Genomic DNA, 12,034 nt, shown 5'->3' on the forward strand with positions numbered 1-12,034 from the left:
CCTGATGTTCTGTGAATTTCTGTGCCAGTTCAAACCACTTGTTTGCTTTCCTTTTCAAAGGTCGAATTGATACGCGTCAAACAAATGACGGCTGCTTCAGGAGCCTCAAATCAACGACCGTAAATGCATATCTTTAACTTTGGAGAAGAGAAGGAACTCAATATTGCTGGGTAACTGATACAGAGCATAGATGAAACTTCTTGCCACAAGACATCAAAGAATAGGGAATTATTTTCTGCTGAATATTGAACATATACCGTGTCACGGTGAACGATGGCTGGAACACGTGAAACAGACCATATAAGGGTGAAACTATTTATGGCAACTATGTATTTACAGCTTATACAAAATACATCCCCCCCTCCCCCCATGAACCATGGACCTTGCCGTTGGTGGGGAGGCTTGCGTGTCTCAGTGATACAGATGGTCGTACCGTAGGTGAAACCACAACGGAGGGGTACCTGTTGAGAGGCCAGAGAAACGTGTGGTTCCTGAAGAGGGGCAGTAGCCTTTTTAGTAGTTGCAGGGGCAACAGTCTGAATGATTGACTGATCTGGCCTTGTAACACTAACCAAAACGGCCTTGCTGTGCTGGTACTGCGAACGGCTGAAAGCAAGGGGAAACTACAGCCGTAATTTTTCCCGAGGGCATCCAGCTTTACTGTATGGCGTCCTCTTCGGTAAAATATTCCGGAGGTACAGTAGTCCCCCATTCGGATCTCCGGGCGGGGACTACTCAGGAGGACGTTGTTATCAGGAGAAAGAAAACTGGTGTTCTATGGATCATAGCGTGGAATGTCAGATCCCTTAATTGGGCAGGAAGGTTAGATAATTTAAAAAGGGAAGTGGATAGGTTAAAGTTAGATATAGTGGTAATTAGTGAAGTTCGGTGGCAGGAGGATCAAGACTTTTGGTCAGGTGAATACAGGTTATAAATACAAAATCAAATAGGGGTAATGCAGGAGTAGGTTTAATAATGAATAAAAAAATAGGCGTGCGGGTAAGCTACTGCAAACAGCATAGTGAACGCATTATTGTGGCCGAGATAGACACGAAGCCCATGCCTACTATAGTAGTACAAGTTTATATGACAACTAGCTCTGCAGGTCATGAAGAAATTGATGAAATGTATGATGAGATAAAAGAAATTATTCAGGTAGTAAAGGGAGACGAAAATTTAATAGTCATGGATGACTGGAATTCAATAGTAGGAAAAGGGAGAGAAGGAAACATAGTAGGTGTATATGGATTGGAGCTAAGAAATGAAAGAGGAAGCCGTCTGGTAGAATTTTGCACAGAGCACTACTTAATCATAGCTAACACATGGTTCCAGAATCATAAAAGAAGGTTGTATACATGGAAGAATCCTGGATATTCCAGAAGGTATCAGATAGATTATATAATGGTAAGACAGAGATTTAGGAACCAGGATTTAAATTGTAAGACATTCCCAGGGGCAGATGTGGACTCTTACCACAATCTATTGGTTATGAAATGTAGATTAAACCTAAAGTAACTACAAAGAGGTAGGAATTTAAGGAGATGGGACCTGGATAAACTGACTAAACCAGATGTTGTACAAAGTTTCAGGGAGAACATAAGGGAAGAATTGACAGGAATGGGGAAAAAATACAGTAGAAGAAGAGTGGGTACCTCTGAGGGATGAAGTAGTGAAGGCAGCAGAGGATCAAATAGGTAAAAAGACGAGGGCTAGTAGAAATCCTTGGGTAACAGAAGAAATATTGCATTTAGTTGACGAAAAGAGAAAATATAAAAATGCAGTAAATGAAGCAGGCAAAAAGGAATACAAACGTCTCAAAAATGAGACCGACAGAAAGTGCAAAATGGCTAAGCATGGATGGCTAGAGGACAATTGTAAGGATGTAGATGCTTATTTCACTAGGGATAAGATAGATACTGCCTACGGGAAAATTAAACAGACCTTTGTAGAAAAGAGAGCCACTTGTATGAATATCAAGAGCTGAGATGGAAACCCAGTTCTAAGCAAAGAAGGGAAAGCAGAAAGGTGGATGGAGTATATACAGGGTCTATACAAGGGCGATGTACTTGAGGACAAATTTATGGAAATGGAAGAAGATGTAGATGAAGATGAAATGGGAGATACAATACTGCGTGAAGTGTTTGACAGAGTGCTGAAAGACCTGAGTCGAAACAAGGCCCCGGGAGTAGACAACATTCCATTAGAACTACTGACAGCATTGGGCGAGCCAGTCCTGACAAAACTCTACCATCTGGTGCGCAAAATGTATGATACAGGTGAAATATCCTCAGACTTCAAGAAGAATACAATAATTCCAATCCCAAAGAAAGCAGGTGTTTACAGATGTGAAATTTACCGAACTATCAGTTTAATAAGTCACAGCTGCAAAATACTAACGCGAATTCTTTACAGACGAATGGAAAAACTGGTAGAATCCGACCTTGGGGGATATCAGTTTGGATTCCGTAGAAATGTTGGAACACGTGAGGCAATACTGACCCTACGACTTATCTTCGAAGAAAGATTAAGGGAGGCAAACCTACGTTTCTAGCATTTGTAGACTTAGAGAAAGATTTTGACAGTGTTGAGTGGAATACTCTCTTTCACATTCTAAAGGTGGCAGGGATAAAATACAGGGAGCGAAAGGCTATTTACAATTTGTACAGAAACCAAATGGCAGTTAGTTGTAGCCTCTCCCCGATGTTATTCAATCTGTATATTGAGCAAGCAGTAAAGGAAACAAAAGAAAAATGCGGAGTAGGTATTAAAATCCATGGAGAGGAAATAAAAACTTTGAGGTTAGCCGATGACATTGTAATTCTGTCAGAGACAGCAAAGGACTTGGAAGAGCAGTTGTACGGAATGGACAGCGTCTTGAAAGGAGGATATAAGATGAACATCAACAAAAGCAAAACGAGGATAATGGAATGTAGTCGAATTAAGTCAGGTGATGCTGAGGGAATTAGATTAGAAAATGAGACACTTAAAGTAGTAATGGATTGTAGCTATTTGGCGAGCAAAGTAACTGATGATGGTCGAAGTAGAGAGGATATAAAATGTAGACTGGCAATGGCAAGGAATGCGTTTCTGAAGAAGAGAAATTTGTTAACATCGAGTATAGATTTAAGTGTCAGGAAGCCGTTTCTGAAAGTATTTGTACGGAGTGTAACCATATATGGAAGTGAAACATGGACGATAAATAGTTTGGACAAGAAGAGAATAGAAGCTTTCGATGTGTGGTGCTATAGATGAATGCTAAAGATTAGATGGGTAGATCACATTGCTAATGAAGAGGTATTGAATAGAATTGGGGAGTAGAGGAGTTTGTATCACAACTTAACAATAAGAAGGGACCGGTTGGTAGGGCATGTTCTGAGGCATCAAGGGATCACAAATTTAGCATTGGAGGGCAGCGTGGAGTGTGAAAATCGTAGAGGGAGACGAAGAGATGAATACACTAAGCAGATTCAGAAGGATGTCGGTTGGAGTAAGTACTGGGAGATGTAGAAGCTTGCACAGGATAGAGTAGAATGGAGAGCTGCATAGGACCAGTGTCAGGGCTGAAGACCACAACAACAACAACCATATGTGTATACGTTTCACATTTTTACTGTCCAAAAGAGTCATCAGCACGGCATATAACACGTTATCAGCCATGTGGAAGTCGTAGGAGACACTTACCAGTAACAGTTGTGCGAACGGTTCGAGTGGAGTAGTCTATTGCTCGACGAAACTCTGTAACGGTTCTGAAGCATATGTTACGAAGTGTTCCCTTTAATTTGGGAATTACGTTGAAGTCACAAGAGCGGAAGTGCCAGCAGTCCAACAAGTCAGGCACTACTTGCGCCGTATGTGCCCGAGCATCATTCCGGAGACTCATTGTCTGCCGGATTCTGCAGAAAGTGTCGCCACTTCTCGCTCTAAGCTGTTCGACGGCTGCGTTCCACAAATGACCAGATCAGAGAGAGATGCGGTTACACTTTCTGAAGGAACCGTCCTTAATTTTGCAGGACAATTCTCAGGCGCATATGGGACCAGTGGTGACTGACTTGTTCGTTCAGTGGGGGTAGAAAGTATTGTACCACCCACCACTCTCCCCAGATTGAAGCACTTATGACTTCCAAAGATGAACGAAGCATTTCGGGGCACTGTTGCATAAATTTGTCGGGGAACTGACCACTTCATTCAAACTATGGACACAGTTGGGCTGCTAGGAGTATCCTGCGAGTTCCACGTCGCTGGCAAGGGGTGCCCATTTTGAAGAAGAGGAAAGCTTTGAAACACGTATCTATTTCGTGTGAATTGTAAGGAAACAGTTGCCTCAGTCGTGCGGTAGATTTCGATATAGCACCGGTGCACCATAGTACACCGTATTCGTCTGTGAGTCGACAGCTTTTCATAAGAAGTGAACTTTAGTTTAAACTCCTAGATTTAATGTGTAATTGTGTGTTTATCATACACTGTGCCACGTTATATTAACGGTCTAAAGTGTATTTCATAATCTGTAGTGTGGATAGGAACTATGATTGCTGTGTTCATATGCGGGCTGAGTTGGTGACCCTTCACCCATAGCTCCAGGCGGTATTGGCTTTGGTTGTGCAGCTTGGGACCGTTGCCAGTGGGCATTTCTATGGGGCCCAGACGTGGTGATCTGAGGGGTCCAGCGTGTTCCACGTCTCCCCAGACTGGTCCACTACTATGGCCTCCCCAGGTATTGCCTGCACTGCTGAAGTTGAAACTTCACATGAGGTCGAGTGAGAGATCGTTCCAGGTGTGGCAGACAGCGAAAGACTTACTGTGCGGCCTATTGGAGGACCTCCCTGGTTCGTCTAACGCACAGTTCTCGGGCGCTGTCTGTGGCTGACAAAGACAATGAGCCAGATGCAATAGCTCGTACTGTTCCAGAGGAAGCCTCTCGATCTGCGAGGTCTCAGCATTCACAGAGAGTGAGATTAATGGTAGCTGATGGTTCCATCATTAGGGGCATAATGGGGCCAAGGAGGGGAAGTAATCCACTGTGTACTCTGCGTGCGTACTGGGACGAGTCATTCCAAATGCGGACCAAGTGCGTCTGGATGCCCTGAGGAGTACAGGGCAGGCAAATGCAGGTGGTGGCTCATATCGGTACTAAAAATGTATGTCACTTGGGATTGGAAGAGGTTCTCTCTGGTTTTAGGCTGATCGATGAAATGGTAAGGGCTAACCAGTCTTGCTTGCGAGATGATAGCGGTACTGACCACTTTAGCATAGGCGACAGAACTCACTATGGTCCTTTGGTGCAGAGTTCAGTTGAGGGTCTGAATCAGAGGCGCAGATTTTATTGCGGCCGCATAGGTTGCAGATTCCTCGACTAGTGCAGTAGGGTGGGATGTTTGGTGTTCCGATTAATAGGCCAGTGGTCCACTATATGCAGGAATGAGACACATGGGTAGGCTGTGTGGAGGGGATTGGATGGCTTTTTAGATTAGAGGGCCTTTGGAAACTGCAGAAAGGGCGTCAGTCTAAAAGTGTGTAGGGCAAACTCAGGAAAGAGGTAGAACTACACTCCTGGAAATGGAAAAAAGAACACACTGACGCCGGTGTGTCAGACCAACCATACTTGCTCCGGACACTGCGAGAGGGCTGTACAAGCAATGATCACACGCACGGCACAGCGGACACACTAGGAACCGCGGTGTTGGCCGTCGAATGACGCTAGCTGCGCAGCATTTGTGCACCACCGCCGTCAGTGTCAGCCAGTTTGCCGTGGCATACGGAGCTCCATCGCCGTCTTTAACACTGGTAGCATGCCGCGACAGCGTGGACGTGAACCGTATGTGCAGTTGACGGACTTTGAGCGAGGGCGTATAGTGGGCATGCGGGAGGCCGGGTGGACGTACCGCCTAATTGCTCAACACGTGGGGCGTGAGGTCTCCACAGTACATCGATGTTGTCGCCAGTGGTCAGCGGAAGGTGCACGTGCCCGTCGACCTGGGACCGGACCGCAGCGACGCACGGATGCACGCCAAGACCGTAGGATCCTACGCAGTGCCGTAGGGGACCGCACCGCCACTTCCCAGCAAATTAGGGACACTGTTGCTCCTGGGGTATCGGCGAGGACCATTCGCAACCATCTCCATGAAGCTGGGCTACGGTCCCGCACACCGTTAGGCCGTCTTCCGCTCACGCCCCAACATCGTGCAGCCCGCCTCCAGTGGTGTCGCGACAGGCGTGAATGGAGGGACGAATGGAGACGTGTCGTCTTCAGCGATGAGAGTCGCTTCTGCCTTGGTGCCAATGATGGTCGTATGCGTGTTTGGCGCCGTGCAGGTGAGCGCCACAATCAGGACTGCATACGACCGAGGCACACAGGGCCAACACCCGGCGTCATTGGTGTGGGGAGCGATCTCCTACACTGGCCGTACACCACTGGTGATCGTCGAGGGGACACTGAATAGTGCACGGTACATTCAAACCGTCATCGAACCCATCGTTCTACCATTCCTAGACCGGCAAGGGAACTTGCTGTTCCAACAGGACAATGCACGTCCGCATGTATCCCGTGCCACCCAACGTGCTCTAGAAGGTGTAAGTCAACTACCCTGGCCAGCAAGATCTCCGGATCTGTCCCCCATTGAGCATGTTTGGGACTGGATGAAGCGTCGTCTCACGCGGTCTGCACGTCCAGCACGAACGCTGGTCCAACTGAGGCGCCAGGTGGAAATGGCATGGCAAGCCGTTCCACAGGACTACATCCAGCATCTCTATGATCGTCTCCATGGGAGAATAGCAGCCTGCATTGCTGCGAAAGGTGGATATACACTGTACTAGTGCCGACATTGTGCATGCTCTGTTGCCTGTGTCTATGTGCCTGTGGTTCTGTCAGTGTGATCATGTGATGTATCTGACCCCAGGAATGTGTCAATAAAGTTTCCCCTTCCTGGGACAATGAATTCACGGTGTTCTTATTTCAATTTCCAGGAGTGTATTAACAATGGCTAGTGTAGTTGTAAATTGTAGTAGCTGGACTGCGAAAGAACTAGAGCTCCAAACGCTAGTAGATAGTTCTGAACCTCATTTCTGGAAATAAGTTCAGCCGAAATTTTTACGAATGATCTAACATTTTTCAAGGAGGATAGACTAAACACAGTTGGTGGTAGAATGTTTATTGGTGTCAGAAGTAGTTTACCTTGTACTGAAGTTGAAATATATAGTTCCTGTGAGTTAGTATGGTAGATGTTGTACTTCACAATAAATTAATAACTGGTTGAAACGGTTCAAATGGCTCTGAGCACTATGCGACTTAACTTCTGAGGTCATCAATCGCCTAGAACTTTGAACTAATGAAACCTAACTAACCTAAGGTCACATACATCCATGCCCGAGGCAGGATGCGAACCTGTGACCGTAGTGGTTGCTCGCCTCCAGACGGTAGCGCCCAGAACCGCACGGCCACTCCGGCCGGCTAATAACTGGTTCCTTTTACCGACACCACAACTCGGATGACATTCTGAACAGTTCAATGAAAATTTGAGTCCCACATAAAATTATTGATGGTGGTTACATAAATTTGCACTCTATATGTTAGCGAAGATATGTGTTTAAAGGCGTTGGTAAGCATAAAACGCTGCCCAAAATCAAACTGAATGCTTTCTCAGAAAATTAATTTCAACAGTTAGTGCGGGAGCCCACGGAATGTGCAAAGGGCTGCGTTTAAATTTTTTATTTTATTTTATTTTTTATTTTCATTGTTATTTATTTATTTTTTTGAGTCGTCGGTCTTCTGACTTGTTTGATGTGATCCGCTACGAATTCCTGTCCTGTGGCAAACTTTTTATCTCAGAGAAACAGTTGCCACATACGACTCAATTTTTTACTACTGTGTTCCAGCCTCTGTCTTCCTCTACATTTTTTCCACTCCACAGCTCCCTGTAGTATTGTAGAAGTCTTTCCCTGATGTCTTACAAGATGTCCTGCGCCTGTATCTGTTCCTTCTCCTTTTGAGTGTTTTCAACGTATTTCTTTCGTCGCCGACTGTAAGGAGAACCTCGTCATTCAGCACCTTATCAGACCACCTAATTTTCAAAATTCTTCAGTGGCATCAAATGTCAAATGCTTTTATTCTCTTCTGTTCCGGTTTTTCCATAGTTCATCTGTCATTAAAATACAATGCTGTGCTACAAATGTACACTATGAGAAATTTCTTCTTCAAATTAAGGCCAATATTGGATACTAGTAGACTTCTCTTCACCAGCAATGCCCTTTTGACAGCGCTAGTCTGTTTTGATTTCCTCCTTGTTCCGTCCATCACAGGTTAATTTTCTGCGAAGGTAGCGGCGTCCCTTAACTTCGTCAACTTCGTGATCCCCAAATCTGATGTTACGTTCGTCGTTATTCTCATTTCACCTACTTCTCAATACTCTCATCTTTCTTCGATTTACTCTCTATCCATATTCTGAACTCACTAGATCCCTCATTAAATTCAACACATCCTGTAACTCTTCTTCACATTCACTGAGGATAGCAAAGTCATCAGCGAATGTTACCATTGACAGCCTATCAAACTGAATTTTAAACCCACTTCTGAACCTCCCTCTTTATTCCCTTCATTGTTTCTTCGATGTATAGATTGAACGGTAGGGTCGAAAGACTACACCTATTTAACCCGAGCTGTCTACCAGTATTATTGTTCCACCCTAGTTCTTGTACATTTCCCGTCTTTCCGAACAGATCACTGCTATTTTTCTCAGGATTTCGAAAATCTTGCACCATTTTACCTTCGAACGCTTTTTCGATGCCGGCAGCTACTTTGAAGACAACCTGCCTTTTTATAGTCTTGCTTTCCATTATAAACCGTCACAACTCTCTGGTGCCTTTACTTCCCTACAGCGAAACTGATTGTCATCTAACAGATCCATTCTTCTGTACATTATTGTTGTTAGCAACCTCCATGTATGGGGTGTGCAGCTCATTGTGCGATAATTTTCGCACTTGTCGACTGTTTGAAATTTTCTGAAATGTGTGGAAGATGTTTTCCCGAAAGTCTAACGGTATATCACCACTCTGATCCATTCTACACCCAACGTGAATAATCATTTCCGCCAATGTTTTTTAGAAATTCTCATGGAATGTTATCTATCCTTTCTCCCCTGTTTATCTAAAGTCCACCAAAGATTTTTGTAAATTCTGATTCTAATACTGGATCCCCTGTCTCTTCCCTGTCGACTCCTGCTTCCTCTTCCATCGAGTCGTCAGACAAGTGGTCCCCGTCATAGAGGCCTTTAAGGTACTCTTTCCGCCTATCTGGTCTCTCCTCTGCTTTGAACTTTGAGCTCCAATTGCACTTATAATTTTACCGCCTTTTCTTTTACTTTCATCAAAGATTTTTTGAATTTTCTGTATGCTGAGTAATTCCTCGCGATTTCTTCACACTTCTCATGCAGCCATTTTGCCTTAGCTTCCATACACTTCCCATTTTCTTCAATCCTACGTTACTTGTATTTCTGTATTCCTGAATTTCACTAAAAATTTCTGTACTTCCTTCTTTCGTCGATCGACTGAAGTATTTCTTCCGCTACCTACGGTTCCTTCGCAGTTAACTTCTTTGTACCTACGTTTTTTCCTCCAGTTTTTGTGATTTCTCTTTTTAGAGACGTCCACTCGTCTGCAACAGAACTGCCAACTAAGCTGTTCATAATCGCAGTATCAATAGCCTTAGAGATTTTCAAGTGTACCTCTTCATTCCTTGGTACTTCAGAAATGAACTTCTTTGGCACTGATGCATCCCGACCAGTGTTGTAAACTTCAGTCTATTTTTCATCATTACTAAATTGTGACGTGAATCTATAACTGCTCCTTTGCAATGCAATATATGATTTCGGAATCTCTGTCTGACCATGATGTAATCTAATTGAAACCTTCCGTATCACCTGGTCTTTTCCAAGTATACCACCTCCTCTTGTGACTCTAGAACACAGTATTCGCTATTACTAGCTGATACAATTGCAGACCTCAATTAACGTTTCTCCTCTCTCGTGTTTAGTGCCAAGACCATATTCTCCCGTAACCCTGTCTTATACTCCATCTATTACAATAGCATTCCAATCCCCATGACAATTACGTTTTCACCTCTGGTTTATACACTGAATTACCCCTTCAATATCCTCATATACTTTCTCTATCTCTTTATCCTCCTCTTGTGTCGTCGGCGTGTATACATACACTATTTTTGTCGGAGTTACCTAGGTGTCAGTTCTGATGAAAACTGCCCTGTCATTGAACTATTGTTACTATCTCACTCTCTGCCTTACTTCCCAATTCATAACGAAGCCTAATCTTGTTATACCACTTTCTGTTGCTGCTGCTACTTCCCTGTATACGTCTGAGCATAAATACTTGCCTTCTTTCTACTTCACTAACGCCCACTATATCTGGATTGAGCCTTAGCGTTTCCTTTTTCTGATTTTATAGCTTCCTCAACACGTTCAAACTTCTGGCAACCCGTGCCCCGACTGGTAAACCCTTATCCTTCCGTTGGTTATCCAATCTTCTTCTTAAGGTCGCCTATCTTCTTTGCAGTCTCCTCTCGGAGATCCGAATAGTTGACTAGTCGGGAATCTTTTACCAATGGAGTGGTTATCCTAATACTTTCTAATTACAGGGCACATAATGTGGAGATAAATTATACGCCTTTATTTAGTGGTTTTCACTGCCTTCTGCATCCTCACGCAGTTGATCATTTCTGATTGTTCAGCCTTTAGAGGCAGTCTCCAATCCAGAGAGCAACAGATTGTCCTGAACATCTGTTGGCTATTCCGCCCTCTTTCACAAGACAGCATGCAGAAACGAAGGTGACTTCTTACGACGATGACTATTATTCAGAATGCAAGCAGTGGCTTGGTGAGAATCCGACACCCTGTACGCTTTTATTACTAGTCAAAGAAGTCACCTTAAAAACGGATAACCTAACGATTTTGCATGTCATCCTTGCTCAGGGGCCAAGCTGATCTTCTGTGTATCGTTCCAATTTTGGCATATGTAGCGCCGAAGCAAGTACGCCTCTGGACCACATGCGCTACCAGTTTTAAAGCTTATTAAATTAGAAAAGCTTTACTAACATTCTACAACATTACTCGTGTTTACGTATGCAATTCTCAACATAGTGAACATGGCAACTAACACCTTTCTCCCAACGAGAAACCCATTTGTTGATACCATCACTGTAGAATGTTGGACTTCGTTCACGTGGCCACAATCTCACTTCTCTTTGGCCCGCTTCATCACTATCAATGTGACATCGGAGAACGTTCTTTATATTTTGGAAACAAATGAAAACCGGATGGGTCCAAGTCGGGACAGTATGGAGGAAGAACAGTGAACCCAATTCATCGGATTGTATAAATGTTGGTGCAGTTGTGAGTGATCTGACGTTGTCATGCTGAAGGAGATGGTGTTCCATGTGTGGAAAAAGGTTTCCCCCGTTAGAAACTCGACTACAATACCTTGTTTCTCATGCACCGACACAGTTATGTTCCATACCGCATCTAGTGGCAGAGTGTAGCGACTTGTGTCACCGAAGGGTAGTCGACTGAGTAATGTACGTGATATGTGATGGTTCAAATGGTTCAAATTGCTCTGAGCACTAAGGGACTTAACATCTGTGGTCATCAGTCCCCAAGAACGTAGAACTACTTAAACCTAACTAACCTAAGGACATCACACACATCCATGCCAGAGGCAGGATTCGAACCTGCGACCGCAGCAGTCGCGCGGTTCCGGACTGAGCGCCTAGAACCGCTAGACCACCGCGGCCGGCTGATATGTGATAACTCTACCGATATTGAGAACTGTATAAATAATTCGAGGGCAATACGCTTCAGCACGTCCTTAAGTATCTCTCTTTTAGATGTAGGTACATTGTCTTACATTATCTATTTTTCCGTGCATTCCTGCAACGCCTTATGAAGGTACTTTACATTTCTACCCAAATAGCACCGTCAGTGAAGAATCTTAGAGACCAACTGACCGGAGAAAAAATTAGCCTTTGCAGACGTCG

General features: G+C 44.2%; 1 non-coding gene across 1 annotated transcript; it reads right to left on the bottom strand.

The window, feature by feature from the left end:
• Positions 1-10,928: 10,928 nt before the first annotated feature.
• On the bottom strand, positions 10,929-11,035 carry LOC126178678 (U6 spliceosomal RNA). Its single transcript, XR_007536559.1, has one exon. It is a non-coding gene; the product is annotated as a U6 spliceosomal RNA (small nuclear RNA).
• Positions 11,036-12,034: the final 999 nt, after the last annotated feature.

The sequence above is a fragment of the Schistocerca cancellata genome, chromosome 3, assembly GCF_023864275.1.
Source record: "Schistocerca cancellata isolate TAMUIC-IGC-003103 chromosome 3, iqSchCanc2.1, whole genome shotgun sequence".
Lineage (NCBI taxonomy): Eukaryota > Metazoa > Arthropoda > Insecta > Orthoptera > Acrididae > Schistocerca > Schistocerca cancellata.